The 27,435-nt window shown below is 43.5% G+C and overlaps 30 non-coding genes across 30 annotated transcripts; all 30 read left to right on the top strand.

The window, feature by feature from the left end:
* Nucleotides 1-2: 2 nt before the first annotated feature.
* Nucleotides 3-75, top strand: trnak-uuu. The gene has a single exon. It is a non-coding gene; the product is annotated as a tRNA-Lys (tRNA).
* A 322-nt stretch (nt 76-397) lies between these two features.
* On the top strand, nt 398-470 carry trnak-uuu. The gene has a single exon. It is a non-coding gene; the product is annotated as a tRNA-Lys (tRNA).
* A 268-nt stretch (nt 471-738) lies between these two features.
* On the top strand, nt 739-811 carry trnak-uuu. Its single transcript has one exon. It is a non-coding gene; the product is annotated as a tRNA-Lys (tRNA).
* Nucleotides 812-1,236: 425 nt separating this feature from the next.
* Nucleotides 1,237-1,309, top strand: trnak-uuu. The gene has a single exon. It is a non-coding gene; the product is annotated as a tRNA-Lys (tRNA).
* A 266-nt stretch (nt 1,310-1,575) lies between these two features.
* trnak-uuu lies at nt 1,576-1,648 on the top strand. The gene has a single exon. It is a non-coding gene; the product is annotated as a tRNA-Lys (tRNA).
* A 268-nt stretch (nt 1,649-1,916) lies between these two features.
* trnak-uuu lies at nt 1,917-1,989 on the top strand. The gene has a single exon. It is a non-coding gene; the product is annotated as a tRNA-Lys (tRNA).
* Nucleotides 1,990-2,310: 321 nt separating this feature from the next.
* On the top strand, nt 2,311-2,383 carry trnak-uuu. The gene has a single exon. It is a non-coding gene; the product is annotated as a tRNA-Lys (tRNA).
* Nucleotides 2,384-2,651: 268 nt separating this feature from the next.
* Nucleotides 2,652-2,724, top strand: trnak-uuu. The gene has a single exon. It is a non-coding gene; the product is annotated as a tRNA-Lys (tRNA).
* A 765-nt stretch (nt 2,725-3,489) lies between these two features.
* On the top strand, nt 3,490-3,562 carry trnak-uuu. The gene has a single exon. It is a non-coding gene; the product is annotated as a tRNA-Lys (tRNA).
* Nucleotides 3,563-3,883: 321 nt separating this feature from the next.
* On the top strand, nt 3,884-3,956 carry trnak-uuu. Its single transcript has one exon. It is a non-coding gene; the product is annotated as a tRNA-Lys (tRNA).
* A 268-nt stretch (nt 3,957-4,224) lies between these two features.
* trnak-uuu lies at nt 4,225-4,297 on the top strand. The gene has a single exon. It is a non-coding gene; the product is annotated as a tRNA-Lys (tRNA).
* A 268-nt stretch (nt 4,298-4,565) lies between these two features.
* Nucleotides 4,566-4,638, top strand: trnak-uuu. Its single transcript has one exon. It is a non-coding gene; the product is annotated as a tRNA-Lys (tRNA).
* A 424-nt stretch (nt 4,639-5,062) lies between these two features.
* On the top strand, nt 5,063-5,135 carry trnak-uuu. Its single transcript has one exon. It is a non-coding gene; the product is annotated as a tRNA-Lys (tRNA).
* A 266-nt stretch (nt 5,136-5,401) lies between these two features.
* On the top strand, nt 5,402-5,474 carry trnak-uuu. The gene has a single exon. It is a non-coding gene; the product is annotated as a tRNA-Lys (tRNA).
* A 268-nt stretch (nt 5,475-5,742) lies between these two features.
* trnak-uuu lies at nt 5,743-5,815 on the top strand. The gene has a single exon. It is a non-coding gene; the product is annotated as a tRNA-Lys (tRNA).
* Nucleotides 5,816-6,136: 321 nt separating this feature from the next.
* Nucleotides 6,137-6,209, top strand: trnak-uuu. Its single transcript has one exon. It is a non-coding gene; the product is annotated as a tRNA-Lys (tRNA).
* Nucleotides 6,210-6,477: 268 nt separating this feature from the next.
* On the top strand, nt 6,478-6,550 carry trnak-uuu. Its single transcript has one exon. It is a non-coding gene; the product is annotated as a tRNA-Lys (tRNA).
* Nucleotides 6,551-6,975: 425 nt separating this feature from the next.
* Nucleotides 6,976-7,048, top strand: trnak-uuu. Its single transcript has one exon. It is a non-coding gene; the product is annotated as a tRNA-Lys (tRNA).
* Nucleotides 7,049-7,315: 267 nt separating this feature from the next.
* trnak-uuu lies at nt 7,316-7,388 on the top strand. Its single transcript has one exon. It is a non-coding gene; the product is annotated as a tRNA-Lys (tRNA).
* A 661-nt stretch (nt 7,389-8,049) lies between these two features.
* trnak-uuu lies at nt 8,050-8,122 on the top strand. Its single transcript has one exon. It is a non-coding gene; the product is annotated as a tRNA-Lys (tRNA).
* A 268-nt stretch (nt 8,123-8,390) lies between these two features.
* On the top strand, nt 8,391-8,463 carry trnak-uuu. Its single transcript has one exon. It is a non-coding gene; the product is annotated as a tRNA-Lys (tRNA).
* A 6,614-nt stretch (nt 8,464-15,077) lies between these two features.
* trnaq-uug lies at nt 15,078-15,150 on the top strand. Its single transcript has one exon. It is a non-coding gene; the product is annotated as a tRNA-Gln (tRNA).
* Nucleotides 15,151-15,418: 268 nt separating this feature from the next.
* On the top strand, nt 15,419-15,491 carry trnak-uuu. Its single transcript has one exon. It is a non-coding gene; the product is annotated as a tRNA-Lys (tRNA).
* Nucleotides 15,492-15,759: 268 nt separating this feature from the next.
* Nucleotides 15,760-15,832, top strand: trnak-uuu. Its single transcript has one exon. It is a non-coding gene; the product is annotated as a tRNA-Lys (tRNA).
* Nucleotides 15,833-16,835: 1,003 nt separating this feature from the next.
* trnak-uuu lies at nt 16,836-16,908 on the top strand. The gene has a single exon. It is a non-coding gene; the product is annotated as a tRNA-Lys (tRNA).
* A 268-nt stretch (nt 16,909-17,176) lies between these two features.
* On the top strand, nt 17,177-17,249 carry trnak-uuu. Its single transcript has one exon. It is a non-coding gene; the product is annotated as a tRNA-Lys (tRNA).
* A 268-nt stretch (nt 17,250-17,517) lies between these two features.
* trnak-uuu lies at nt 17,518-17,590 on the top strand. Its single transcript has one exon. It is a non-coding gene; the product is annotated as a tRNA-Lys (tRNA).
* A 662-nt stretch (nt 17,591-18,252) lies between these two features.
* On the top strand, nt 18,253-18,325 carry trnak-uuu. Its single transcript has one exon. It is a non-coding gene; the product is annotated as a tRNA-Lys (tRNA).
* Nucleotides 18,326-18,750: 425 nt separating this feature from the next.
* On the top strand, nt 18,751-18,823 carry trnak-uuu. Its single transcript has one exon. It is a non-coding gene; the product is annotated as a tRNA-Lys (tRNA).
* Nucleotides 18,824-19,091: 268 nt separating this feature from the next.
* On the top strand, nt 19,092-19,164 carry trnak-uuu. The gene has a single exon. It is a non-coding gene; the product is annotated as a tRNA-Lys (tRNA).
* The last annotated feature ends 8,271 nt before the right edge of the window (nt 19,165-27,435 follow it).

Genomic DNA, 27,435 nt, shown 5'->3' with positions numbered 1-27,435 from the left:
AAGCCTGGATAGCTCAGTCGTTAGAGCATCAGACTTTTAATCTGAGGGTCCAGGGTTCAAGTCCCTGTTCAGGCGAAAAGTCAATTGTCTAAAGTGACTGAAGTCTTCATTGAAATCCTCCCTTCACCAAAGGCTAACGGTGGTCTGAGGGAGCTCCACAGTCTCCTTCTGCCCTTAATGAGACAGGCATTTGGTTCAAGCCCTGTTTGTAACTAGAATCCCTGGGAATATCCACATAATTTAAAAGTTCTTAAGGCCCCCTCTATTGGGACACCTTCGTTTAAACTTAGCCACAGAAGTCTTGACACAAACAGGTCTAATGATGAACTGAGTCTTCCGGATTGCACTCAGTTTGAAACTCACTTAATCAGTTCCTCAAGGAGGTGGTCTTCTCAAAGCCTGGATAGCTCAGTCGGTAGAGCATCAGACTTTTAATCTGAGGGTCCAGGGTTCAAGTCCCTGTTCAGGCGAAAACTCTATTGAGTAAAGAGACTGAAGTCTTCATTGAAATCCTCCCTTCACCAAAGGCTAACGGTAGTCTGAGGGAGCTCCACAGTCTCCTTTTGCCCTTAATGAGACAGGCATTTATATCCACATTATTTAAAAGTTCTTAAGGCCCCCTCTATTGGGACACCTTCGTTTAAACTTAGCCACAGATGTCTTTACACAAACAGGTGTAATGATGAACTGAGTCTTCGGGATTCCACTCAGTCCACTCAAGGAGGTGGTCTTCTCGAAGCCTGGATAGCTCAGTCGGTAGAGCATCAGACTTTTAATCTGAGGGTCCAGGGTTCAAGTCCCTGTTCAGGCGAAAAGTCTATTGAGTAATGTTACTGACATCTTCATTGAAATCCTCACTGCACCAAAGGCAACGGTGGGCTGAGGGAGCTCCACAGTCTCCTTCTGCCCTTAATGAGACAGGCATTTGGTTCAAGCCTGTTTGTAACTCGAATCCCTGGGAACTTCCACGTTACTTTAAAAGTTCTTAGGGCCCTCTTAATTGGGATATCTTCATTTAAACATAGCCACAGATATCTGTTATACAAACAGGTATAATGATAAACGTAGTCTTCGGGATTCCACTCAGTTTGGGAGTCACTTGATCAGTTCCTGACACAAACAGGTCTAATGATAATCTGTCATTATCTCAAATGCTACAGAAAAATCAGGGTCTTCGGGATTCCAATCCGGTTGGACCTCACATGAACGGTTCCTCCAGGAGGTGGTCTTTTTGAAGCCTGGATAGCTCAGACGGTAGAGCATCAGACTTTTAATCTGAGGGTCCAGGGTTCAAGTCCCTGTTCAGGCGAAAAGTCAATTGTCTAAAGTGACTGAAGTCTTCATTGAAATCCACCCTTCACCAAAGGCTAACGGTGGTCTGGGGAGCTCCACAGTCTCCTTCTGCCCTTACTGAGACAGGCATTTATATCCACATTATTTAAAAGTTCTTAAGGCCCCCTCTATTGGGACACATTTGTTAAATGTAGCCACAGATGTCTTGACACAAACAGGTGTAATGATGAACTGAGTCTTCGGGATTCCACTCAGTCCACTCAAGGAGGTGGTCTTCTCGAAGCCTGGATAGCGCAGTCGGTAGAGCATCAGACTTTTAATCTGAGGGTCCAGGGTTCAAGTCCCTGTTCAGGCGAAAAGTCTATTGAGTAAAGAGACTGAAGTCTTCATTGAAATCCTCCCTTCACCAAAGGCTAACGGTAGTCTGAGGGAGCTCCACAGTCTCCTTTTGCCCTTAATGAGACAGGCATTTATATCCACATTATTTAAAAGTTCTTAAGGCCCCATCTATTCGGACACCATCGTTTAAGTTTTGGCACAGATGTCTTTACACAAACAGGTCTAATGATGAACTGAGTCTTCGGGATTCCACTCAGTCCACTCAAGGAGGAGGTCTTCTCGAAGCCTGGATAGCTCAGTCGTTAGAGCATCAGACTTTTAATCTGAGGGTCCAGGGTTCAAGTCCCTGTTCAGGCGAAAAGTCAATTGTCTAAAGTGACTGAAGTCTTCATTGAAATCCTCCCTTCACCAAAGGCTAACGGTGGTCTGAGGGAGCTCCACAGTCTCCTTCTGCCCTTAATGAGACAGGCATTTGGTTCAAGCCCGTTTGTAACTAGAATCCCTGGGAATATCCACATAATTTAAAAGTTCTTAAGGCCCCCTCTATTGGGACACCTTCGTTTAAACTTAGCCACAGAAGTCTTGACACAAACAGGTCTAATGATGAACTGAGTCTTCCGGATTCCACTCAGTTTGAAACTCACTTAATCAGTTCCTCAAGGAGGTGGTCTTCTCAAAGCCTGGATAGCTCAGTCGGTAGAGCATCAGACTTTTAATCTGAGGGTCCAGGGTTCAAGTCCCTGTTCAGGCGAAAAGTCTATTGAGTAAAGAGACTGAAGTCTTCATTGAAATCCTCCCTTCACCAAAGGCTAACGGTAGTCTGAGGGAGCTCCACAGTCTCCTTTTGCCCTTAATGAGACAGGCATTTATATCCACATTATTTAAAAGTTCTTAAGGCCCCCTCTATTCGGACACCTTTGTTTAAATGTAGCCACAGATGTCTTTACACAAACAGGTGTAATGATGAACTGAGTCTTCGGGATTCCACTCAGTCCACTCAAGGAGGTGGTCTTCTCGAAGCCTGGATAGCTCAGTCGGTAGAGCATCAGACTTTTAATCTCAGGGTCCAGGGTTCAAGTCCCTGTTCAGGCGAAAAGTCTATTGAGTAATGTTACTGACATCTTCATTGAAATCCTCACTGCACCAAAGGCAACGGTGGGCTGAGGGAGCTCCACAGTCTCCTTCTGCCCTTAATGAGACAGGCATTTGGTTCAAGCCTGTTTGTAACTCGAATCCCTGGGAACTTCCACGTTACTTTAAAAGTTCTTAGGGCCCTCTTAATTGGGATATCTTCATTTAAACTTAGCCACAGATATCTGTTATACAAACAGGTATAATGATAAACGTAGTCTTCGGGATTCCACTCAGTTTGGGAGTCACTTGATCAGTTCCTGACACAAACAGGTCTAATGATAATCTGTCATTATCTCAAATGCTACAGGAAAATCAGGGTCTTCGGGATTCCAATCCGGTTGGACCTCACATGAACGGTTCCTCCAGGAGGTGGTCTTTTTGAAGCCTGGATAGTTCAGACGGTAGAGCATCAGACTTTTAATCTGAGGGTCCAGGGTTCAAGTCCCTGTTCAGGCGAAAAGTCTATTGTCTAAAGTGACTGAAGTCTTCATTGAAATCCACCCTTCACCAAAGGCTAACGGTGGTCTGGGGAGCTCCACAGTCTCCTTCTGCCCTTACTGAGACAGGCATTTATATCCACATTATTTAAAAGTTCTTAAGGCCCCCTCTATTGGGACACATTTGTTTAAATGTAGCCACAGATGTCTTTACACAAACAAGTCTAATGATGAACTGAGTCTTCGGGATTCCACTCAGTCCACTCAAGGAGGAGGTCTTCTCGAAGCCTGGATAGCTCAGTCGTTAGAGCATCAGACTTTTAATCTGAGGGTCCAGGGTTCAAGTCCCTGTTCAGGCGAAAAGTCAATTGTCTAAAGTGACTGAAGTCTTCATTGAAATCCTCCCTTCACCAAAGGCTAACGGTGGTCTGAGGGAGCTCCACAGTCTCCTTCTGCCCTTAATGAGACAGGCATTTGGTTCAAGCCCGTTTGTAACTAGAATCCCTGGGAATATCCACATAATTTAAAAGTTCTTAAGGCCCCCTCTATTGGGACACCTTCGTTTAAACTTAGCCACAGAAGTCTTGACACAAACAGGTCTAATGATGAACTGAGTCTTCCGGATTCCACTCAGTTTGAAACTCACTTAATCAGTTCCTCAAGGAGGTGGTCTTCTCAAAGCCTGGATAGCTCAGTCGGTAGAGCATCAGACTTTTAATCTGAGGGTCCAGGGTTCAAGTCCCTGTTCAGGCGAAAAGTCTATTGAGTAAAGAGACTGAAGTCTTCATTGAAATCCTCCCTTCACCAAAGGCTAACGGTAGTCTGAGGGAGCTCCACAGTCTCCTTTTGCCCTTAATGAGACAGGCATTTATATCCACATTATTTAAAAGTTCTTAAGGCCCCCTCTATTCGGACACCTTTGTTTAAATGTAGCCACAGATGTCTTTACACAAACAGGTGTAATGATGAACTGAGTCTTCGGGATTCCACTCAGTCCACTCAAGGAGGTGGTCTTCTCGAAGCCTGGATAGCTCAGTCGGTAGAGCATCAGACTTTTAATCTGAGGGTCCAGGGTTCAAGTCCCTGTTCAGGCGAAAAGTCTATTGAGTAAAGAGACTGAAGTCTTCATTGAAATCCTCCCTTCACCAAAGGCTAACGGTAGTCTGAGGGAGCTCCACAGTCTCCTTTTGCCCTTAATGAGACAGGCATTTATATCCACATTATTTAAAAGTTCTTAAGGCCCCCTCTATTGGGACACCTTCGTTTAAACTTAGCCACAGATGTCTTTACACAAACAGGTGTAATGATGAACTGAGTCTTCGGGATTCCACTCAGTCCACTCAAGGAGGTGGTCTTCTCGAAGCCTGGATAGCTCAGTCGGTAGAGCATCAGACTTTTAATCTGAGGGTCCAGGGTTCAAGTCCCTGTTCAGGCGAAAAGTCTATTGAGTAATGTTACTGACATCTTCATTGAAATCCTCACTGCACCAAAGGCAACGGTGGGCTGAGGGAGCTCCACAGTCTCCTTCTGCCCTTAATGAGACAGGCATTTGGTTCAAGCCTGTTTGTAACTCGAATCCCTGGGAACTTCCACGTTACTTTAAAAGTTCTTAGGGCCCTCTTAATTGGGATATCTTCATTTAAACATAGCCACAGATATCTGTTATACAAACAGGTATAATGATAAACGTAGTCTTCGGGATTCCACTCAGTTTGGGAGTCACTTGATCAGTTCCTGACACAAACAGGTCTAATGATAATCTGTCATTATCTCAAATGCTACAGAAAATCAGGGTCTTCGGGATTCCAATCCGGTTGGACCTCACATGAACGGTTCCTCCAGGAGGTGGTCTTTTTGAAGCCTGGATAGCTCAGACGGTAGAGCATCAGACTTTTAATCTGAGGGTCCAGGGTTCAAGTCCCTGTTCAGGCGAAAAGTCAATTGTCTAAAGTGACTGAAGTCTTCATTGAAATCCACCCTTCACCAAAGGCTAACGGTGGTCTGGGGAGCTCCACAGTCTCCTTCTGCCCTTACTGAGACAGGCATTTATATCCACATTATTTAAAAGTTCTTAAGGCCCCCTCTATTGGGACACATTTGTTAAATGTAGCCACAGATGTCTTGACACAAACAGGTGTAATGATGAACTGAGTCTTCGGGATTCCACTCAGTCCACTCAAGGAGGTGGTCTTCTCGAAGCCTGGATAGCGCAGTCGGTAGAGCATCAGACTTTTAATCTGAGGGTCCAGGGTTCAAGTCCCTGTTCAGGCGATAAGTCTATTGAGTAAAGAGACTGAAGTCTTCATTGAAATCCTCCCTTCACCAAAGGCTAACGGTAGTCTGAGGGAGCTCCACAGTCTCCTTTTGCCCTTAATGAGACAGGCATTTATATCCACATTATTTAAAAGTTCTTAAGGCCCCATCTATTCGGACACCATCGTTTAAGTTTTGGCACAGATGTCTTTACACAAACAGGTCTAATGATGAACTGAGTCTTCGGGATTCCACTCAGTCCACTCAAGGAGGAGGTCTTCTCGAAGCCTGGATAGCTCAGTCGTTAGAGCATCAGACTTTTAATCTGAGGGTCCAGGGTTCAAGTCCCTGTTCAGGCGAAAAGTCAATTGTCTAAAGTGACTGAAGTCTTCATTGAAATCCTCCCTTCACCAAAGGCTAACGGTGGTCTGAGGGAGCTCCACAGTCTCCTTCTGCCCTTAATGAGACAGGCATTTGGTTCAAGCCCGTTTGTAACTAGAATCCCTGGGAATATCCACATAATTTAAAAGTTCTTAAGGCCCCCTCTATTGGGACACCTTCGTTTAAACTTAGCCACAGAAGTCTTGACACAAACAGGTCTAATGATGAACTGAGTCTTCCGGATTCCACTCAGTTTGAAACTCACTTAATCAGTTCCTCAAGGAGGTGGTCTTCTCAAAGCCTGGATAGCTCAGTCGGTAGAGCATCAGACTTTTAATCTGAGGGTCCAGGGTTCAAGTCCCTGTTCAGGCGAAAAGTCTATTGAGTAAAGAGACTGAAGTCTTCATTGAAATCCTCCCTTCACCAAAGGCTAACGGTAGTCTGAGGGAGCTCCACAGTCTCCTTTTGCCCTTAATGAGACAGGCATTTATATCCACATTATTTAAAAGTTCTTAAGGCCCCCTCTATTCGGACACCTTTGTTTAAATGTAGCCACAGATGTCTTTACACAAACAGGTGTAATGATGAACTGAGTCTTCGGGATTCCACTCAGTCCACTCAAGGAGGTGGTCTTCTCGAAGCCTGGATAGCTCAGTCGGTAGAGCATCAGACTTTTAATCTCAGGGTCCAGGGTTCAAGTCCCTGTTCAGGCGAAAAGTCTATTGAGTAATGTTACTGACATCTTCATTGAAATCCTCACTGCACCAAAGGCAACGGTGGGCTGAGGGAGCTCCACAGTCTCCTTCTGCCCTTAATGAGACAGGCATTTGGTTCAAGCCTGTTTGTAACTCGAATCCCTGGGAACTTCCACGTTACTTTAAAAGTTCTTAGGGCCCTCTTAATTGGGATATCTTCATTTAAACATAGCCACAGATATCTGTTACACAAACAGGTATAATGATAAACGTAGTCTTCGGGATTCCACTCAGTTTGGGAGTCACTTGATCAGTTCCTGACACAAACAGGTCTAATGATAATCTGTCATTATCTCAAATGCTACAGAAAAATCAGGGTCTTCGGGATTCCAATCCGGTTGGACCTTACATGAACGGTTCCTCCAGGAGGTGGTCTTTTTGAAGCCTGGATAGCTCAGACGGTAGAGCATCAGACTTTTAATCTGAGGGTCCAGGGTTCAAGTCCCTGTTCAGGCGAAAAGTCAATTGTCTAAAGTGACTGAAGTCTTCATTGAAATCCTCCCTTCACCAAAGGCTAACGGTGGTCTGGGGAGCTCCACAGTCTCCTTCTGCCCTTACTGAGACAGGCATTTATATCCACATTATTTAAAAGTTCTTAAGGCCCCCTCTATTGGGACACATTTGTTTAAATGTAGCCACAGATGTCTTGACACAAACAGGTGTAATGATGAACTGAGTCTTCGGGATTCCACTCAGTCCACTCAAGGAGGTGGTCTTCTCGAAGCCTGGATAGCGCAGTCGGTAGAGCATCAGACTTTTAATCTGAGGGTCCAGGGTTCAAGTCCCTGTTCAGGCGAAAAGTCTATTGAGTAAAGAGACTGAAGTCTTCATTGAAATCCTCCCTTCACCAAAGGCTAACGGTAGTCTGAGGGAGCTCCACAGTCTCCTTTTGCCCTTAATGAGACAGGCATTATATCCACATTATTTAAAAGTTCTTAAGGCCCCATCTATTCGGACACCATCGTTTAAGTTTTGGCACAGATGTCTTTACACAAACAGGTCTAATGATGAACTGAGTCTTCGGGATTCCACTCAGTCCACTCAAGGAGGAGGTCTTCTCGAAGCCTGGATAGCTCAGTCGTTAGAGCATCAGACTTTTAATCTGAGGGTCCAGGGTTCAAGTCCCTGTTCAGGTGAAAAGTCAATTGTCTAAAGTGACTGAAGTCTTCATTGAAATCCTCCCTTCACCAAAGGCTAACGGTGGTCTGAGGGAGCTCCACAGTCTCCTTCTGCCCTTAATGAGACAGGCATTTGGTTCAAGCCCGTTTGTAACTAGAATCCCTGGGAATATCCACATAATTTAAAAGTTCTTAAGGCCCCCTCTATTGGGACACCTTCGTTTAAACTTAGCCACAGAAGTCTTGACACAAACAGGTCTAATGATGAACTGAGTCTTCCGGATTCCACTCAGTTTGAAACTCACTTAATCAGTTCCTCAAGGAGGTGGTCTTCTCAAAGCCTGGATAGCTCAGTCGGTAGAGCATCAGACTTTTAATCTGAGGGTCCAGGGTTCAAGTCCCTGTTCAGGCGAAAAGTCTATTGAGTAAAGAGACTGAAGTCTTCATTGAAATCCTCCCTTCACCAAAGGCTAACGGTAGTCTGAGGGAGCTCCACAGTCTCCTTCTGCCCTTACTGAGACAGGCATTTATATCCACATTATTTAAAAGTTCTTAAGGCCCCCTCTATTCGGACACCTTTGTTTAAACTTAGCCACAGATGTCTTGACACAAACAGGTCTAATGATGAACTGAGTCTTTGGGATTCCACTCAGTCCACTCAAGGAGGTGGTCTTCTCGAAGCCTGGATAGCTCAGTCGGTAGAGCATCAGACTTTTAATCTGAGGGTCCAGGGTTCAAGTCCCTGTTCAGGCGAAAAGTCAATTGTCTAAAGTGACTGAAGTCTTCATTGAAATCCTCCCTTCACCAAAGGCTAACGGTGGTCTGAGGGAGCTCCACAGTCTCCTTCTGCCCTTAATGAGACAGGCATTTGGTTCAAGCCTGTTTGTAACTAGAATCCCTGGGAATATCCACATAATTTAAAAGTTCTTAAGGCCCCCTCTATTGGGACACCTTCGTTTAAACTTAGCCACAGATGTCTTGACACAAACAGGTCAAATGATAAACTGAGTCTTCCGGATTCCACTCAGTTTGGAACTCACTTCATCAGTTCCTCAAGGAGGTGGTATTCTCAAAGCCTGGATAGCTCAGTCGTTAGAGCATCAGACTTTTAATCTGAGGGTCAAGGGTTCAAGTCCCTGTTCAGGCGAAAAGTCTATTGAGTAATGTTACTGACATCTTCATTGAAATCCTCACTGCACCAAAGGCAACGGTGGGCTGAGGGAGCTCCACAGTCTCCTTCTGCCCTTACTGAGACAGGCATTTGGTTCAAGCCTGTTTGTAACTCGAATCCCTGGGAACTTCCACGTTACTTTAAAAGTTCTTAGGGCCCTCTTAATTGGGATATCTTCATTTAAACTTAGCCACAGATATCTGTTATACAAACAGGTATACTGATAAACGTAGTCTTCGGGATTCCACTCAGTTTGGGAGTCACTTGATCAGTTCCTGACACAAACAGGTCTAATGATAATCTGTCATCATCTCAAATGCTACAGGAAAATCAGGGTCTTCGGGATTCCAATCCGGTTGGACCTCACATGAACGGTTCCTCCAGGAGGTGGTCTTTTTGATGCCTGGATAGCTCAGACGGTAGAGCAACAGACTTTTAATCTGAGGGTCCAGGGTTCAAGTCCCTCTTCAGGCGAAAAGTCAATTGTCTAAAGTGACTGAAGTCTTCATTGAAATCCACCCTTCACCAAAGGCTAACGGTGGTCTGAGGGAGCTCCACAGTCTCCTTTTGCCCTTAATGAGACAGGCATTTATATCCACATTATTTAAAAGTTCTTAAGGCCCCCTCTATTGGGACACCTTTGTTTAAATGTAGCCACAGATGTCTTTACACAAACAGGTGTAATGATGAACTGAGTCTTTGGGATTCCACTCAGTCCACTCAAGGAGGTGGTCTTCTCGAAGCCTGGATAGCTCAGTCGGTAGAGCATCAGACTTTTAATTTGAGGGTCCAGGCGAAAAGTCAATTGTCTAAAGTGGCTGAAGTCTTCATTGAAATCCTCCCTTCACCAAAGTCTAACGGTGGTCTGAGGGTGCTCCACAGTCTCCTTCTGCCCTTAATGAGACAGGCATTTGGTTCAAGCCTGTTTGTAACTAGAATCCCTGGGAATATCCACATAATTTAAAAGTTCTTAAGGCCCCCTCTATTGGGACACCTTCGTTTAAACTTAGCCACAGATGTCTTGACACAAACAGGTCAAATGATGAACTGAGTCTTCCGGATTCCACTCAGTTTGGAACTCACTTCATCAGTTCCTCAAGGAGGTGGTATTCTCAAAGCCTGGATAGCTCAATCGGTAGAGCATCAGACTTTTAATCTGAGGGTCAAGGGTTCAAGTCCCTGTTCAGGCGAAAAGTCTATTGAGTAATGTTACTGACATCTTCTTTGAAATCCTCACTGCACCAAAGGCAACGGTGGGCTGAGGGAGCTCCACAGTCTCCTTCTGCCCTTAATGAGACAGGCATTTGCTCAAGCCTGTTTGTAACTCGAATCCCTGGGAACTTCCACGTTACTTTAACATTTCTTAGGGCCCTCTTAATTGGGATATCTTCATTTAAACTTAGCCACAGATATCTGTTATACAAACAGGTATAATGATAAACGTAGTCTTCGGGATTCCACTCAGTTTGGGAGTCACTTGATCAGTTCCTGACACAAACAGGTCTAATGATAATAGGTGCGTTCACACCGGAGTACTTTGGTGTACTTTTCCCACAATAGTTCATCAGAACTACGATATATTTGCGTTCACACCAAAAAGCCCCAGGAACTAAAGTAGCTCAACTTAGTTCGCGAGACTCGCTTTTCAGTCCCTGCTACAGAGCAGGGTCTCTCGTGGGAGAAAGTAGTTCCTACGTCTGATTGGCTGTGCGGAATGCAAACCACGCCCGTTTGACTCAGAATTTTTTGTTGTAAGCGGCCATTGTATTTCCTCGCTTCGCAGCACACACGAAGAGATTCCTTTTGTGAAAGCAGTTATTATAGCAACACTAAATAAATCAATTGGAGCGGTGGAGTGATGAGGATGAGGATGTGTCTGCGCTTCTGGCGATTGACTCGGAGGACGCGAAGCGCCACATTCCGAAGCTTCTACTGAATGCAGTTTCTCTGGCTCTGCAAAGTTAGCAGACCTGGCAAAGTCATGTCGGGACGACTACCAAAGTAAAATAAAATACATGCACTGCACTGTTTTAATCTGCACAATACTGGTCTTAGATGTACTTTTATTTGCTCAGTAGATCGAGCTAGCCATGGTAGAACTAGCTAACGTTAGGTCCAAGCTGGCTAATAACATCTAGCTAGCTAGCTATTCTCATCCATGCCCGCTATGAACACGTTTTGACTTGTGAATAAGTGCAATGTTCTGTAATTTGCTTCACTAACTCATGGCACTAATCGTGTGTTTCAGGCGAGGTGTTTCTCTCAGGATTAGAAACTAGTTTTCCCTTCCGGGATAAAACGAGAATATATCGTTAGCAATTAGCATGCTAGCTGGACATAATGCTACCTCTGTGGCTAATGCATAGAGGTAAACAATAGATTGTAGTTGAAGTAATTTCAAGTAATTTGCAACATTCATTCTACATGTTAATGGTAAAAGCTTAAACAGTTGATTACCTGCATGCCACAAAGACTGATGTTCTAATATTTTTGCACATTTAAGTAGAAATGTAATTGAAATTCTATTTACTGGCTTAACATTGTTCCTTCTCATAGTATTATCCTAAATAGTTTGACCTTGTTTCCTCAGAAGGCTTCTCAGACTACATGGAGGATCCCTCAGAGAAACACAGTTTCCACGTTCAGTTCCCCCCCGCTGAGAGTAGGCAGCCTGCGCCCGGTCAGCGGACACCATCAGGACCACTATCTGATCACAGAGGATCCCATCCTGACCGCTGCTGCCATACTGCAGCAAACAGGAGGGAACGGAGGTGAAAACACACTTTATACATTTAGATATGTGGAGCACAAAGAAAAGTGTTGAGTTTAACTATAAAAATATTAGTTTCAACTAACCTAATACCGTTATATGAACTTTGCTGTGTTTTCAGCGTAGCTTTGTAAAGGTAACATTTAGCAGCTAAACTGTGGATAACAAGTAAACCACATTGGTTTGTTATTCAATATGGCCACCAAAAGCTTTTTGAATCATTACATGTCACTTGTTAGACGCTTTTATCCAAAGTTTACCTACTCAATACTGTGGGCAATCCCCACAGGAGCACTTTGGGGTGAAGTGTCTCGGGGACACAACGACATGCTACACCCTACCCCTACACACTACCCCTCCGTTTGCACGTTCGCGCGGAGGGTCCGCCACATTAAGTGCTGTTCCAAACCAACGAGTGTGGAGGGGGAGTGGGCTATCAAGCCCTCAAACAGCGAGTCTGCATCGGTGCTGACTTGAGACCGGTCTCTACCTGACCGGAGTCACGCTGTGTGTGTCCGTCAGGAAACACGCTGTTAAAAAGTAGTTCCAGCAAACATCCACTGATAAATTGCGATGTTAACAACCTCATGATAACCTCATATTTTTTTAACTTAGGATCATACCTGTGTTTAGTCTAGAAAAAGGTAAATGTGTGCATTTTATTATAAAGTTGTGTATATTTACAGACTGTTGCAAAAACTAAGAAGCTTATAAACATCAGGTTTAAAACTAAAAGAGCTTTACAAAAAAGTAACACAATGAAAGATGTTTGGAGTTTTATTTGAGTTATTAATTTACATTTTTTGTCTAAGAGAAGCTGATTTGAAACCGTTGTTACATACAGTTACGGCATTTCCTGTTTCTGCCGGAGAGAGGGGAGTCTGTCCCAAAGCTTGCCGCTGTATTTACTCCCTCCATCTGACAGGAGGGAGCCTCGTTGAGCTGCGAGTGTGGCTACAGACGGAGTTCACTGGTTTGGGATTGGGCCTCAGAGGTGGAGATCGCCCACAGTGATGACTCTGACGTGGGGGGCTCTCTGTTATGGGCTGCTCCCCTTCTGGTATTTGGACAATGTTGTGTCGTTGTTGCGATTAAACTGATCTTGTATCTTGCATATTTCACCTTAGGAAAGTGGGCACGCGATGACAGCTTCCTTGACACCATGGACTGCCGTGCCATGGTCAGCAAGGAGAATGAGGACCTGCGTGCCAAGGAGATGCACGACGAACGGCTGCTGCATTCACACAAGGCCCAGGAATCGGACGACCAGCTGCTCATGTTGATGCAGCGCCATGCTGACTCGGCGGCGCCAGGTGGAGGTGTCGGCGCGCCAGGTGGAGCAACAAAATACCTTTCAGGCTGGGCTTCTGGCAGTGCTAAGCGAGCTGATTAAATCCAACAGGCCTTCAATACAAAAATTAAGAAAAACTTGTCGTCGTTGATAAACTGTACAATGACTTGTTGGGAGGCGTGTGGTGCAGTGGTCTGGTGCGTTGGTGTTCGGATCAGGGGAGCACAGGTTCAAGCCCCACTGCAGTCAGGATGTCGTTGTGTCCCTGTTATTATATTGTTTTGATACTACTGACACTTATTGATCTGCTGCTGATAAATAAAAGAGAACCTACATTGCGATTAAACAGAAAATGTATCTTGCTTATTTCTCCTGACACTTTATGGTGACCTGTGTAGCATCCTATACATCACATGTAAGTGATTATTCTGATACCATCATGACACCATGAAACTGGCGAAGCTTTATTTATTGTGTCCCACCCCATATGTGTCTTTGAAAAAGATCATTCAATTGTATTTCAAAATGGCGTCCATCAACACAAACACTATTTATAGAAAGAGAAATGGTTAAGTTTGTAATTAACAGTGTTGTGAGTTCAATATTTTAATTAATTATAGTAAGGGAACATAGGAGGATATATAATAAAGGTGTTAACTGCTGAGCCTATTTACTGTGCAATACTACAGACATGTTAGTGGTATTATTTCTTATCTAACTCTTTCCTATGGTCAGACAAATCAGAAGTCATTTAAACAATTTCAGATTGTTCTTTTTGTTTCTCAATTGATTTTCCAGAATATGCACCACCTAGGCACAGACTTTATATCACAAATAAATGAATGACATGTACTACAGTAATTGATTATATTGATATTGCCTACTCAGATATAAATGTGTATAAAATGAAATCAATTCAAAGTTTCTTGCTGCTTTTAATGCAATTCATGGCTGCAGGGCAAACGTCCAAAATCCTTATTCTACAATCATTTAATCAAGACACTTGTGTATATTTTACTTTAATTTGTAATAAACAAAAAAATATGAATGGTTGTCATCAAGCTGGGTCGCCGGTAAGGCAGTCCATTCCTCCCTGTACTCATCACCACGACGCTCACACAGGTTATGCAATACGCAACATGCTGCCACCTGGATTTTGATATTGTCCATGATGCAGTCGTTTCGCTTCAAGCACCGCATATCTGGAACACATACAAAGACACAAATTAGCCCGACATAACTCCATAAATCCTACATTAGATAGTATTAATGTGATTTACTGAACGTACCATTGCTGTTCTTTGGGCGTGATAACGGTCATCATCCTCAGCTGACGAAACATGTCCATAGCGTGTGCTTGTCGCCGTCCAGTCCTTTTGTTAAGGCTTCTTAACCGCGATCTGTATTTGTGGCTGAGTTATTGGCTTAAATAACTCAGCACCAAAACCACAACTTCAGTCAACTCCATAGCGTGTCTGACTGAGGTCGGAAGGTAAACACAAGCATACAGCGGAAGCGGAAGTTTTTTTTCTTCTTCTCTCGGTTTTTTGGCGGATTGCAACTTTAAGGTGCATACCGCCATCTACTGTACTCGCCGTGAAGTTGTTTGCGGCCTGCCAGGAAAAGCTAAGCAGAAGAAGTGACGTCAGCGGCTCATTTGCCTAATCCACCCCCAGGAACTCATTTTGGTGTGAACGCGATCTGCTTTAGTTCATCAGAACTAAAAGAACTCTCATGAACTAAAGTTCTCAGGAACTACTGTGGGAAAAGTACTTCGTGTGAACGCGCCTAATCTGTCATTATCTCAAATGCTACAGGAAAATCAGGGTCTTCGGGATTCCAATCCGGTTGGACCTCACATGAACGGTTCCTCCAGGAGGTGGTCTTTTTGATGCCTGGATAGCTCAGACGGTAGAGCATCAGACTTTGAGTTAAGTTCAAGCCTGTTTGTAACTAGAATCCCTGGGAATATCCACATAATTTAAAAGTTCTTAAGGCCCCCTCTATTGGGACACCTTCGTTTAAACTCAGCCACAGATGTCTTGACACAAACAGGTCCAATGATGAACTGAGTCTTCCAGATTCCACTCAGTTTGGAACTCACTTCATCAGTTCCTCAAGGTGGTCTTCTCAAAGCCTGGATAGCTCAGTCGGTCGAGCATCAGACTTTGAATCTGAGGGTCCAGGGTTCAAGTCCCTGTTCAGGCGAAAAGTCAATTGTCTAAAGTGACTGAAGTCTTCATTGAAATCCTCCCTTCACCAAAGGCTAACGGTGGTCTGAGGGAGCTCCACAGTCTCCTTCTGCCTTTACTGAGACAGGCATTTATATCCACATTATTTAAAAGTTCTTAAGGCCCCCTCTATTGGGACACCTTTGTTTAAATCTAGCCACAGATGTCTTTACACAAACAGGTGTAATGATGAACTGAGTCTTCGGGATTCCACTCAGTCCATTCAAGGAGGTGGTCTTCTCGAAGCCTGGATAGCTCAGTCGGTAGAGCATCAGACTTTTAATCTGAGGGTCCAGGGTTCAAGTCCCTGTTCAAGCGAAAAGTCTATTGAGTAAAGAGACTGAAGTCTTCATTGAAATCCTCCCTTCACCAAAGGCTAACAGTGGTCTGAGGGAGCTCCACAGTCTCCTTTTGCCCTTAATGAGACAGGCATTTATATCCACATTATTTAAAAGTTCTTAAGGCCCCCTCTATTGGGACACCTTTGTTTAAATGTAGCCACAGATGTCTTTACACAAACAGGTGTAATGATGAACTGAGTCTTCGGGATTCCACTCAGTCCACTCAAGGAGGTGGTCTTCTCGAAGCCTGGATAGCTCAGTCGGTAGAGCATCAGACTTTTAATCTGAGGGTCCAGGGTTCAAGTCCCTGTTCAAGCAAAAAGTCTATTGAGTAAAGAGACTGAAGTCTTCATTGAAATCCTCCCTTCACCAAAGGCTAACGGTGGTCTGAGGGAGCTCCACAGTCTCCTTTTGCCCTTAATGAGACAGGCATTTATATCCACATTATTTAAAAGTTCTTAAGGCCCCCTCTATTCGGACACCATCGTTTAAGTTTTGGCACAGATGTCTTTACACAAACAGGTGTAATGATGAACTGAGTCTTCGGGATTCCACTCAGTCCACTCAAGGAGGTGGTCTTCTCGAAGCCTGGATAGCTCAGATGGTAGAGCATCAGACTTTTAATCTGAGGGTCCAGGGTTCAAGTCCCTGTTCAGGTGAAAAGTCAATTGTGTAAAGAGACTGAAGTCTTCATTGAAATCCTCCCTTCACCAAAGGCTAACGGTGGTCTGAGGGAGCTCCACAGTCTCCTTCTGCCCTTAATGAGACAGGCATTTGGTTCAAGCCTGTTTGTAACTAGAATCCCTGGGAATATCCACATAATTTAAAAGTTCTTAAGGCCCCCTCTATTGGGACACCTTCGTTTAAACTTAGCCACAGATGTCTTGACACAAACAGGTCTAATGATGAACTGAGTCTTCCGGATTCCACTCAGTTTGGAACTCACTTCATCAGTTCCTCAAGGAGGTGGTCTTCTCAAAGCCTGGATAGCTCAGTCGGTAGAGCATCAGACTTTTAATCTGAGGGTCCAGGGTTTAAGTCCCTGTTCAGGTGAAAAGTCAATTGTGTAAAGAGACTGAAGTCTTCATTGAAATCCTCCCTTCACCAAAGGCTAACGGTGGTCTGAGGGAGCTCCACAGTCTCCTTTTGCCCTTAATGAGACAGGCATTTATATCCACATTATTTAAAAGTTCTTAAGGCCCCCTCTATTGGGACACCTTTGTTTAAATCTAGCCACAGATGTCTTTACACAAACAGGTGTAATGATGAACTGAGTCTTCGGGATTCCACTCAGTCCACTCAAGGAGGTGGTCTTCTCGAAGCCTGGATAGCTCAGATGGTAGAGCATCAGACTTTTAATCTGAGGGTCCAGGGTTCAAGTCCCTGTTCAGGCGAAAAGTCAATTGTCTAAAGTGACTGACATCTTCATTGAAATCCTCACTGCACCAAAGGCTAACGGTGGTCTGAGGGAGCTCCACAGTCTCCTTTTGCCCTTAATGAGACAGGCATTTATATCCACATTATTTAAAAGTTCTTAAGGCCCCCTCTATTGGGACACCTTTGTTTAAATGTAGCCACAGATGTCTTTACACAAACAGGTGTAATGATGAACTGAGTCTTCGGGATTCCACTCAGTCCACTCAAGGAGGTGGTCTTCTCGAAGCCTGGATAGCTCAGTCGGTAGAGCATCAGACTTTTAATCTGAGGGTCCAGGGTTCAAGTCCCTGTTCAAGCAAAAAGTCTATTGAGTAAAGAGACTGAAGTCTTCATTGAAATCCTCCCTTCACCAAAGGCTAACGGTGGTCTGAGGGAGCTCCACAGTCTCCTTTTGCCCTTAATGAGACAGGCATTTATATCCACATTATTTAAAAGTTCTTAAGGCCCCCTCTATTCGGACACCATCGTTTAAGTTTTGGCACAGATGTCTTTACACAAACAGGTGTAATGATGAACTGAGTCTTCGGGATTCCACTCAGTCCACTCAAGGAGGTGGTCTTCTCGAAGCCTGGATAGCTCAGATGGTAGAGCATCAGACTTTTAATCTGAGGGTCCAGGGTTCAAGTCCCTGTTCAGGCGAAAAGTCAATTGTGTAAAGAGACTGAAGTCTTCATTGAAATCCTCCCTTCACCAAAGGCTAACGGTGGTCTGAGGGAGCTCCACAGTCTCCTTCTGCCCTTAATGAGACAGGCATTTGGTTCAAGCCTGTTTGTAACTAGAATCCCTGGGAATATCCACATAATTTAAAAGTTCTTAAGGCCCCCTCTATTGGGACACCTTCGTTTAAACTTAGCCACAGATGTCTTGACACAAACAGGTCTAATGATGAACTGAGTCTTCCGGATTCCACTCAGTTTGGAACTCACTTCATCAGTTCCTCAAGGAGGTGGTCTTCTCAAAGCCTGGATAGCTCAGTCGGTAGAGCATCAGACTTTTAATCTGAGGGTCCAGGGTTTAAGTCCCTGTTCAGGTGAAAAGTCAATTGTGTAAAGAGACTGAAGTCTTCATTGAAATCCTCCCTTCACCAAAGGCTAACGGTGGTCTGAGGGAGCTCCACAGTCTCCTTTTGCCCTTAATGAGACAGGCATTTATATCCACATTATTTAAAAGTTCTTAAGGCCCCCTCTATTGGGACACCTTTGTTTAAATCTAGCCACAGATGTCTTTACACAAACAGGTGTAATGATGAACTGAGTCTTCGGGATTCCACTCAGTCCACTCAAGGAGGTGGTCTTCTCGAAGCCTGGATAGCTCAGATGGTAGAGCATCAGACTTTTAATCTGAGGGTCCAGGGTTCAAGTCCCTGTTCAGGCGAAAAGTCAATTGTCTAAAGTGACTGACATCTTCATTGAAATCCTCACTGCACCAAAGGCTAACGGTGGTCTGAGGGAGCTCCACAGTCTCCTTCTGCCCTTAATGAGACAGGCATTTGCTCAAGCCAGTTTGTAACTCGAATCCCTGGGAACTTCCACGTTACTTTAAAAGTTCTTAGGGCCCTCTTAATTGGGATATCTTCATTTAAACTTAGCCACAGATATCTGTTATACAAACAGGTATAATGACAAACGTAGTCTTCGAGATTCCACTCAGTTTGGGAGTCACTTGATCAGTTCCTGACACAAACAGGTCTAATGATAATCTGTCATTATCTCAAATGCTACAGGAAAATCAGGGTCTTCGGGATTCCAATCCGGTTGGACTTCACATGAACGGTTCCTCCAGGAAGTTGTCTTTTTAATGCCTGGATAGCTCAGATGGTAGAGCATCAGACTTTTAATCTGAGGGTCCAGGGTTCAAGTCCCTGTTCAGGCGAAAAGTCAATTGTCTAAAGTGACAGAAGTCTTCATTGAAATCCTCCCTTCACCAAAGGCTAACGGTGGTCTGAGGGAGCTCCACAGTCTCCTTCTGCCCTTACTGAGACAGGCATTTATATCCACATTATTTAAAAGTTCTTAAGGCCCCCTCTATTGGGACACCTTTGTTTAAATGTAGCCACAGATGTCTTTACACAAACAGGTGTAATGATGAACTGAGTCTTCGGGATTCCACTCAGTCCACTCAAGGAGGTGGTCTTCTCGAAGCCTGGATAGCTCAGTCGGTAGAGCATCAGACTTTTAATCTGAGGGTCCAGGGTTCAAGTCCCTGTTCAAGCGAAAAGTCTATTGAGTAATGTTACTGACATCTTCATTGAAATCCTCACTGCACCAAAGGCAACGGTGGGCTGAGGGAGCTCCACAGTCTCCTTCTGCCCTTAATGAGACAGGCATTTGCTCAAGCCTGTTTGTAACTCGAATCCCTGGGAACTTCCACGTTACTTTAAAAGTTCTTAGGGCCCTCTTAATTGGGATATCTTCATTTAAACTTAGCCACAGATATCTGTTATACAAACAGGTATAATGATAAAATTAGTCTTCAGGATTCCACTCAGTTTGGGACTCACTTGATCAGTTCCTGACACAAACAGGTTTAATGATAATCTGTCATTATCTCAAATGTTACATGAAAATCAGGGTCTTCGGGATTCCAATCCGGTTGGGCCTCACATGAACGGTTCCTCCAGGAGGTGGACTTTTTGAAGCCTGGATAGCTCAGACGGTAGACCATCAGACTTTTGATCTGAGGGTCCAGGGTTCAAGTTCCTGTTCAGGCGAGAAGTCTATTGTGTAATGTTACTTACATCTTCATTGAAATCCTCTGTTCACCAAAGGCTAACAGTGGTCTGAGGGAGCTCCACAGTCTCCTTCTGCCCTTAATGAGACAGGCATTTGGTTCAAGCCTGTTTGTAACTAGAATCCATGGGAATATCCACATAATTTAAAAGTTCTTAAGGCCCTCTCTATTGGGACACCTTCATTTAAACTTAGCCACAGATGTCTTGACACAAACAGGTCTAATGATGAACTGAGTCTTCCGGATTCCACTCAGTTTGGGACTCACTTGATCAGTTCCTCAAGGAGGTGGTCTTCTCGAAGCCTGGATGGCGCTCCCTGTCACTTGTGAGTCGAGCTCATTCTTGGTAGTGACAGCCAATCACGTTCACGTCTGCTACCAAGATTCTACCAAGATTTGAGAGCTCTGGCCAATCAGCGCCCGTATTGCTACCAAGAATTGTCCCCGCAGCAACCAAGAATTGACCAATCAGCGTCTCCGTAGGCGGGGTTTACTCTGCGGACACCGCGAGCAAGAGATTCACTTCTTCCAAACATCACGAAAGTAAGTACATCATCCTTTAACTATGTTGTCAACGCTTATAAACTGTCATAATAGATGTATAGATATATTTTAAGTAAACAACATGTTGCACAGGGACATTTTACTAATGACTAGCGAACCGGACATGTCCCGTCAACATCACTGTATGCTTGTTTACCGGTAGCGGATTATTATGTACAATTTAATGTTGACATATCTGGCTAAATAACATGCCTGTTTATGACATTACCCAGCTAAAGTTTAGGACTAACATAACTACGGTATGAGCTAGAGAGAATCTCGGATGGGAGCGAGCGGAGCTTGTCTTTTTTTTCTCCGTCAGCGGTGCAGCGACTGACGGAGTTAATTTAGTCTTTAAGCGAGCTTTAACAGCATGAGATACAAATAAAACAAGAGCAAAACAAATCTTGCCCTTGACTGTAACCGGACACCCGTTTTTATTTTACCATTCATTTAAATACAAACCTCACTTGTAAACAATGAAAGTCTGGGGGGGACAGTGAAGGGAAGTTACAATGCAGTTAACACCACCTTTTATTATGAAATACTTGTACTCTACTTGAGTAGGCAGGCCTGTTTCCTTGTAAGGTACTTTAATACACTACAATTGATACGAAATTATTAAATAGTTACTATGAAGGTCGAGTTTTTCATACAAAAATATATGCTGTTTTTACATTTTGATTGATTGATTTACATTTCAATGCATAATCTGCATTTATACTTGTTTTTATTCATTTTTAATTTGTATTGTATGTGGTCATCAGTTTTTCTTTGATTCAATATGTAATTACATATTAAACAGATTTGCATTGCCTGCATTAGCACATACTATACATTATATATGGTGACAGCTCTCTGTTGTGTACTGGTAGCTAGATTACTGCTGTGTTTGAATCACATTTTGTTGGGAAACCAGCCGAAACCAGCCGTTTCACTGCGTTGGTCAGTAGGAGCCTGACCAACGCAGTGAAACAGCTGGTTTCCCCTCTCAAAACCAAACCTTGTAAGCAAACATTTATTCAATAACACTTTTATTTTATGTTTAGTCATCTTCAATACTTTTTATGTTTACCTGTTTGTCCTTAATTTGTCCTTAGCTTTGGTCCATGCACGTGCACGGCCAACACCCCACCTCATCCAACTGCCTGTGTCCTTCGAGGCAACACAGGCCCCAGCATCCACCCTCACACACCCGCCTCCAGCATCCACCCTCACACACCCGCCTCCAGCATCCACCCTCACACACCCGCCTCCAGCATCCACCCTCACACACCCGCCTCCAGCATCCACCCTCACACACCCGGCTGTGTCCAGTGAGGTCGATGACAGCACACTCCTGACTGAGGCAGTAGAAGTTGAGGAGGCAAATCCTGCAGGTATGTTTACATTTAAATATGTCAAACACTCAACAGAATATTATTAAATGGACACATTTAGTGATACTGGTGATGTTCATTTTTCTCATTTAGTTTTAATTTCCATTTCCTTTTGTTGTCGCAACTTAACATCAGCTGTTGTTGCTTAGGCAAAGAAACACAATATTCGTACTAAAGTCCTTAACAAGATCTTTGATGTGTGCATACATGACACCTCGTCCTGAGAGTGTCTGCAAGAGTATATCAGGCTCAGCTTTAGTTTACATAAAAAACAACACGAAGAAAACCCACCCCCTAGTACAGGGGTCTGCAACCTTTTTGACCAAAAGAGCCATTTTGCCCCCTTTTCCACCAATTTTTTTTGTCTGGAGCCGCAAAACATATTTGATAGCTTGATAGCTTATAAAGTTGTATATATTGTTACATCATTAACAAAAACTACAGTTTTTTTGCATTTATTATGTATTACAATATAGAAAACTGTTTAGGCCTACCTCTAATAATAAACAAAGAACTCTTATAAGGAGAATTAAAAAAAATACACAGGCCTACTAATAAATCAACACAGCACTTGGGGAGTCCTCTGCACATTTGAAGAAAATGAATATAATTAAAATGGGCCCACATCAGGTTTAGTTTTAAACCTGATGTTTATAAGCTTCTTAGTTTTTGCAACAGTCTGTAAATATACACAACTTTATAATAAAATGCACACATTTACCTTTTTCTAGACTAAACACAGGTATGATCCTAAGTTAAAAAAATATGAGGTTATCATGAGGTTGTTAACATCGCAATTTATCAGTGGATGTTTGCTGGAACTACTTGTAAACAGCGTGTTTCCTGACGGACACACACAGCGTTGAGACCGGTCAGGTAGAGACCGGTCTCCAGTCAGCACTGCTGCAGACTCGCTGTTTGAGGGCTTGATAGCCCACTCCCCCTCCACACCGCTCCACACTCGTTGGTTTGGGACAGCACTTAACGCGCAAACGGAGGGGTAGTGTGTAGGGGTAGGGTGTAGGGGGCAGTTTGGGATTGGGCCATACTTTCACTGTGGAATGAGCAAGCCCTCTGTCCACCAATAACTGTAAGTACGACAAAATAGATCCCAACTCACAAAAGTTGTCTTCAATGGCATTAAAACGATAAAAACGCTGCTGAAGTTAATCCATAGGTTAATCCAATGTGTCTGTGTCACTTTGAAATTATTTCTGATAATCCATAAGAAATAAACCTACTGTTCCATTTTCAGATTTCAGAGCGTGAGATAGGTTTCGCTTTAGGCAAACTGCATGCGCATAGCCCCCACTTTTTTTTGGTAACGTTGGTGTGTATGTGGAGATTCCCCTTCGATTATATTGGCTCTAACGGTTCAAAAGAGATGTCAATCATCAAAATCGACCAATGGGTTCCAGAGAAACGGCAAAAACGCCCATTTCCACCCAAATCACCCCAGAGGTGGAGTTTTTTTGCTAAACCTCTCTAAAAAGGTCACATGTCACTTGTTTTGCATCGAACTTGATACAGGGTACTTATTATATGTTGTACTTTGGATTCCTAAAGCTTTTAGTCTACTAACCCATCATCCAAGGGTAGTTTTCACTATAAGTAAAAAAGAATTTTTGGACGGACACTATAATTTACAGTTTTTTACTATGTTCAATCTGAATTTTTTTTTTAAATAAAAAACATCTATATTGATTCTGACTTTTCTACATCCAACTCACAGGTTTATCATTACTTTGAGAAAAAAGATTATTAATTTTCCCCTTTTAGAAGGGAAGATATGGTCATTTGTTCTGGAAATGTCATTTTCGAGCCTGAGACCTGAAAAACAGGCTCGGGGCTAAACAGGTTAATGCATTCTTCAGGGAGAACACATTTAGGCACCTGAGGTGTTTAACCTGTTACGCACCGCCCCCCCGGTACCGGGCGGATAAACGCGTCATTTGCAGGAAACAACGTCTAAGGAATCTTAATATTTAATAAACTATGAATGTTTTATATCCATGTAACGGGAAGAAACTCTTTTTAATTTTTCTTTCCAAAAAAAACACAAAAAAAAACATAATTCAGCCTCTGAATTAGCCACGAGCGAAAAAATGTAACCTATCTCTGCACCTAAACTCACTCCTAACTCCCTTATTACTTATCCTAGATGCACAGCCAACCCCTCGTTTTGCATCTCCTGGAGACACAGAATCTGGGGGTGCCCACCTCAACACTCAGTGATAAACATTTGCGACGCTATAAACGAAAGCGTACATCATAACATGTGGAGCTAGGTAGCTAGAAACGCTAACATGGCTTACCTTGGTCAAAACTGGTCTTCAATGGCATTAAAACGATAAAAAAACGATGCTGCAGTTAATCCATAGGTTAATCCAATGTGTCTGTGTCCTCTTTGAAATGATTTCTGATAATCCATAAGCAATAAAACTGCTTTTTCGTTTCCAAATGTCAGAGCGAGAGATCGGTCCACTCTGCTGCAAAATTACATGCGCGAAGCCTCCACCTCTTCTCTTTGTGGGTGTGTGGGGGCCTCCCCCTTCGATTCTATTGGCTCTAACGGTCAGAAAGAGGTGTCAACCATCCAAATCGACCAAGGAGGGCCAGAGATATGGAAAAAAAAACATTTTCACCCAAATCACCTCAGAGGTGGGGTGGTTTTGGCTAAACCTCTCTAAAAAGGTCAACTGTCACTTGTTTTGCATCAATCTTGATACAGGGTACTTATTATATGTTGTACTTTGGATTCCTAAAGCTTTTAGTCTACTAACCCATCATCAAAGGGTAGTTTTCACTATCTGTAAAAAATAATTTTTGGATGGACACTATAATTTACAGTTTTTTACTATGTAAAATCTGAATTTTCTTTAAAATAAAAAACATCTATATTGATTCTGACACTTCTACATCCAACTCACAGATGTAACCTTGCTTTCAGTGGCGGTCGGCCCTTAGGGGCGCTAGGGGCGCCGCCCCCCCTCTTCCCACATGTTTGATTGTCATTAAAAATGAAAAATAAATAAAAAAATATATTTAAAAAAATATATATTCTTTTTCTTTTTCTTTTTCTTTTTAATGAACAAGGTAAATATTATATAGTTGGTATCAGTCAAATGTATAATCTACAATAAAATCTCGTTTAAAATTGTTTTACAATGTCTAAAGTTACTGATAAGTCACATGTTTCGTGCCTGTCCGCAGCGTGTATCATTACCCTCTCTCGTCCGGGCGGTAAGAAAGGAGCCCTCAGCCAGAGCATCAGCAGCCAACAAGCTGACTGTTGCTATCTGTAAACTATGCCACCGAAACATAATTTCAGCCAATCAGCGAGGTCAGATCTGATGGTCATAGGGCGCCCTGTCAGCTCCCTGGCCTGTGTGTCTGTGAGTTGTTTGGACTCGTCTCCAAGGTGACGCTACAGTAGTTGTCGAGGATGGCTGCGTCTGCAGGTGGAGACTCCGGTGCTAGTGAATCGCCGGAGCTGTAGATTAACATTTACATGCTTATTGTAGTTGTAAGGGCAATGCCTGTAGCACCATGGAGCATATGTGTGGGCTGGACCTGTATTTTACAGGAAAGGAGTGAGCAGAGGGTTGAGTTGTCGATTCTTGTTCAGTTTTCATCTTCCTCACCCTCTCAGACTTTGAGTTGCGCGCGCTGCTAAAGAGACGTGCTACCATGGAAACCAAACAATGGTGTAGCTGTATTAAAGTCCGAGTGGAAACAGTTGTGAGTAAATCAGATTTTGTGAGAAATCGGGAGAAATGCGGGAGAAATATGACCCCGGGAGGAAACCGGGAGAGGGCAATGAAATCGGGAGTCTCCCGCGAAAATCGGGAGGGTTGGCGAGTATGACACACACACACACACACACACACACACACACACACACACACACACACACACACACACACAGACAATGTTCGTATTTAGTCTCCTGATTTTAAATGGGAATTAAATAATTTGAGTGTTCCCAAAGCACCAGTGTTCTGCAGTTTGTGTGGGCCTACTAGGGGTGTTGAAAATAATCGTTTCTACGATGCATTGCGATGCGGACGTGGACGATTCGGTCTCGATGCAGTGACGGAAGATAACCGGTTATAGCGTAGTAACGTTGCTTCCTGATTTTCCGGCCGCGGCTTTACTATAATGTTTTTTTTTCTGTCACTTTAATATCAAATCGGTCGGTGACGCAGAGATCAGGGAACAGACGTGACAGCGGCACAGCAGCACCAAACACGGAGCAGTCTGCTTTATCCACCAACAGAAGAACACCAGTCCAGAACCAACAGCAGAAGGACCCGCTCTGAATCACTCCGTGTCGCTGCGGCTCAGAGACACAAGGATTTATGTTTTTCAAAAATAATCGCGCTACAATCATGTCAGGTTTTTGGTGGATTTAATTAAGTCTTGGATTGCAGAGTATGAATGTCCTCTAGCAATTTTCAGACGATATTATTATATACGTGTGTAAAGTTTGTGAAGGCAGGAGGAAAAAAGCTTCCGCGATCACCGTCTCCTCTCCGTTCCTCCAAACCCCGCCCCCTCCCTGAAAATAATGAGTGACAGGCTGATAGTGACCCGATAGAAACTTTATTATTCACTTACGGGCCGTCTCCACAGCAGCGTTAAAAAATCTTGAAACGCTTCTGCCCATTCACTTTGAATGGGGTGACGTCACTTTCCCTCACTTTTCGCCGGAATGCATTGTGGGCAGGCGAGCGGAGATTCTCAGGATTTTCAAGATTCAAAGTTGAACAATGTTCAACTTTTGAAGCTGAGGTGGAAGCGGCAGCCAATCAAATCCCGTGTACGCAAATCTGGCAGTTCAAGCTCTAGCCAATCAAACGGCGTGTATGCTGGGAGAGACATACCGCAGATCATTTCCTCATATTCCAAAAAATGGAGGAGAAATTAGCGGTAGCGAATCAATCACCCGGTGCTTTATGACCAGACCTACCGGGATATAAACCGGAGGAGCCAGGCATGGAGGGAGGTGGCAGAGACAGTGGTATGTTTTCGCCTGTTTTGGGGAGTTTATATCCAGTTTACTTCGGGCTTTTTGGCTTCGTATGTCGCGGGCGGGAGATTCATGTGATTGGTTGATCGCAAAAAAATCCCCAAGCCTCAGATACACCCACCTCCAAGATTTTTTTAACGCTGCTGTGGAGACGGTCCGTTAATCACTGATTGAGATATAATGAAGCTAACTTAATCTCATACATTCATGGGATTTATGTAACAGTAAGACAGAGAATGTAAGTGTGCACCCACATGCAGTAATTTTGTTTGTATATGCTATTGTAAATACTCCTGTTGTCTGCTGTGTTCAGACTCAAGTCCTGTGTGTGATGCCACATTCAGGACATTCAGTGTCCTTTCTTTAACAGAAGACCGTTGCTAGAAACTGCAGCTAGACTGCAGAAGCATTAGTTTTTTGTTTTTGAGGATGGAACAACTTCACACACAGATATAGGGAGGCTAGACATATACAATTAATTTATTTTGGTTTATAAATTAATGTCAAGACATTTATGTTATTGATTTCTGAAGCACTTTCTAAATAATAAAAAGAGAGTTCATATGTATTTACTGCATGTATGCATTGATGAAAAATAAGCCATGTGCAGTAATATAGAAAATTGAGGATGCAACGCATTGGTATGAATCGTGATGCATCGTGATGCATCGGGATATCGAATTGAATCGAATCGTTGACAGGATAATCGTAATCGAATCGAATCGTGAGACCAGTGAAGATGCACAGCCCTAGGGCCTACTGTACTGTTGCAGAGTTTTGGAAGATTCATAGCTAACCAC

The sequence above is a fragment of the Trematomus bernacchii genome, unplaced genomic scaffold (genome assembly GCF_902827165.1).
Source record: "Trematomus bernacchii unplaced genomic scaffold, fTreBer1.1, whole genome shotgun sequence".
In the NCBI taxonomy this organism is placed as follows: domain Eukaryota; kingdom Metazoa; phylum Chordata; class Actinopteri; order Perciformes; family Nototheniidae; genus Trematomus; species Trematomus bernacchii.
This window is presented reverse-complemented; position numbering and strand designations above follow the sequence as displayed.